The sequence below is a fragment of the Nanorana parkeri genome, unplaced genomic scaffold, assembly GCF_000935625.1.
Source record: "Nanorana parkeri isolate BGI_ZX_2015 unplaced genomic scaffold, ASM93562v1 scaffold3132, whole genome shotgun sequence".
NCBI lineage: Eukaryota > Metazoa > Chordata > Amphibia > Anura > Dicroglossidae > Nanorana > Nanorana parkeri.
The window spans coordinates 11,344-14,649 of NW_017309400.1; the positions used below are offsets into that span (position 1 = coordinate 11,344).

At 39.2% G+C, this 3,306-nt stretch overlaps 1 pseudogene; it reads left to right on the forward strand.

The window, feature by feature from the left end:
- The first annotated feature begins 601 nt into the window (after positions 1-601).
- Positions 602-2,340, forward strand: LOC108802808 (annotated as a pseudogene).
- Positions 2,341-3,306: the final 966 nt, after the last annotated feature.

Here is a 3,306-nt window from a genome sequence, read left to right on the forward strand (position 1 = left end):
CTGCGTTGCACCGTATAATCATTATACAGCACACTGCAGAATACCAGCAGCTACAGAGGACTACAAATCCCAGAAATAGAACATTATAGTATAATGGACTATTGCTGCGATCTGCTGATATTCTGCATTGCGCCGTTGTATAATGTACTATATTGCACACCACACTTTTTTTTTACTTCCACTGCTCCAAGCTTGCTCCCGTGATGGACTACAATCTCAATACAAACTAGTAGTCCATCACTGGAGCCTTTTTTTTTTTTATCCGATGAATCTAACTTAATCGGCTAACTAATCGATTTTCTAAAATAATCGTTAGCTGCAGCCCTAGTATTTCAGCTTCAAAAAGCAAGTAGATTAGAATGAATGCAGTCACACAGAAGTGTTCCTGAGCTCTGACCTATCACTAATTTATATAACAGTTAACACTTACTCAAACTCAACATCAGCAAAATAGCTAAATACACCAAAGAAATACATATAGCTGCTTACCCACCAAATAATTACTATTTCTCTTTATCCAGTCCTAAGGTTTATGCAGCTCTGCCACACAGCATAAACAAGCGTTTTACAGTCCATGCTGTTTATTAGCGGGCCCATGATAATGGATCATGGAGAGAAGAACGTTATACCGACGATTTTTTAAAGTAAGTTTTACTTCAGTAGTTGCAGCAGGAATTGAGAAACCGCAATGTGTTTTTTGTAATGAAGTTCTAGCGGCCGAATCTATGAAGCCCAACAAACTGAAACGTCATTTTGATAGCAAGCATCCGAGCTTTGCCGGCAAGGATGCTCAGTATTTTAAAAACAAAGCTGATGGCGTCAAGAAAGGCAGACTTGATACTGGCGGCAAGTACCACCTAAGTACCCAGCAAAACCTAGCAGCCGTTGAAGCTTCATATTTGGTGGCTCTCAGAATCGCCAGAGCTAAGAAACCTCACACCATTGCCGAGGATTTGCTGTTGCCAGCAGTCAAAGACATTGTTCGAGTTATGCTTGGAGCCGAATTTGTTACAAAATTGAATGCAATTTCCTTATCTAACGACACTATCAGCAGAAGAATAGCTGACAAATCTGCTCCACTTGGAATATTTAGCATCCAGCTTGATTAATCTACAGATGTTGCAAACTGTTCGCAATTACTGATTTACGTGAGGTATATTTATGATGGTGACTTTAAAGATGAGTTTCTTTTTTGCAAACCTCTTGAAACGACAGCTACTGCGCGTGATGTATTTGACACCATTGGTTCATTTCTGGAAAAGCATGAGATCTCTTGGGTAAAGGTTTGTGGTGTTTGCTCAGATGGTGCTCCAGCTATGGTAGGATGTCCATCTGGATTTCAACGTTTGGTATTGAATGAGTCAGTACAAGCCATCGGAAATCACTGTATGATTCATCAACAGATGTTAGCAACCAAGACGCTGGCACAAGAGTTACAAGAAGTATTGAATAGTGTCGTAAGTGCTGTCAATTTTGTAAAAGCGACTGCTTTAAACAGTCGACTGTTCTCTAAACTTTGTAATGAGTTGGATGCGTCCAATAATGTTCTGCTATTTCACACTGATGTGAGATGGTTGTCGAGAGGAAAAGTTTTAAAACGTGTTTTTGATCTTCGTGATGAACTAAAAACATTTTTTAATCAGAAAGCAAAACCGCAGTTCGAAGCACTTTTCAGCGATGAAAATGAATTGCAGAAAATAGCTTACTTGGTTGACATCTTTGCAATCTTGAACGAGTTAAATTTATCACTTCAAGGAACAAATGCAACATGCCTCGATTTGTCTGAAAAGATCTGATCATTCCAAATCAAACTTCAACTTTGGCAACAAAAAATTGACGAAAATAGAATTTACATGTTGCCCAACTCATCTGCTTTCTTTGAGGAAAATGACACTGAACTTGATAAAAGGATTACAATGATAATTTCTGTCAAAGAACACTTGCAAATTAAAATTCATCATACTTTCCAAATTTACCTGACACCCCGTTTGCACTCCATTTACAGTCAAAATTGAAGATGTTCCTGAGAGTGCACAAGAGGAGTTAATTGAACTCATTACCAGCAATGCAGCAAAAAATGATTTCTCTTCAATGCCAATTAATAAATTCTGGATCAAGTGTTTGCAGTCATATCCTGCTCTGTCTTAGATTGTGTTGCGTCTTCTTCTTCCATTTCCAACAACATATCTCTGTGAAACAGGCTTTTCAAGCTTGTTGGTTATCAAGTCTAAATACAGAAGTTGACTTGTTGCAGAAGATGATCTTCGTTGTGCTCTTGCAAAGAGTGCCCCGAGAATTTCTGATTTGGTGAGAAAAAAGCAACCTCAGCCTTCGCACTGACTCTTTAATAAGCTTCGTTTTTTTGATGCGTGGTTTCGCAACAATTTTGTAGCAATGTAGCTTACTGTTATTATATTAAGACTGTTACCGTTGTTACTCTTTGTTTTCACATTTTCACATGATTATACAATTGAATCCGGTTAATACAGTTCAATACACAATGAATAAAAAAATTAATAAACGTAAGTCGTAAACATTTTATTAATTTGTAACTTATATGTTAATTAGAAATAAATATTCCACAATATTTATTACATATTGTTTTTGTGATTAAATACTATGCTTTATTTATGTTGAATTTGTAAGAATGAAAATACATCCTGCATATCAGATATTTATATTTCGTTTCCTAATGGTAGCAAAAACAGCGATGAAGGAGCAACGAAAATAATTTTACTGTTAAGGGTTGCCACAACTTGGGCAATTTTATCAAAGGGCGGCACTAGAAAGGTTGAGAACCGCTGAAATAGAGGATTCGTTGTCTCCTTTAAGCAGTGGTTCTCAAACTGTGGGTCGCTGTGTGATTTCTGCTGTGCTAGGTGAGAGTCCTTCTCAGCCCTCTCCTAGCGCAGAAGTGTCAGTTCGCCTGCCACGCTGCCAGCCACGTCATCCCTAAATTTTACCATTGGGGGTCACCACAACTTGGCAAATGTTACCAAGGGGTCCCGGCCCTAGAAAGGTTGAGAACCACTGATTTAAGGTAAGTGCTTTAATTACCATTGGGGGGAGGGAAAAATTTTTTTACTTTAAAGGAGAACTATGAGATGAGTGATTTCCACTCACCTCATAGTTCTAGCCGACCTGTTACAATGAGACTGTCACAGGTTGGCTCAGTAGATCGGGAGGTGAGCGAACACATACCGGGTTCGCTCACCTCTCGATCCTGTCACGGCTCTTTGCCGTGACAGGGGGAGGGGCTGGATTCCCCTCTCCCCGCTCCGATCTGCCAGCGCTGACTGCCTCTAG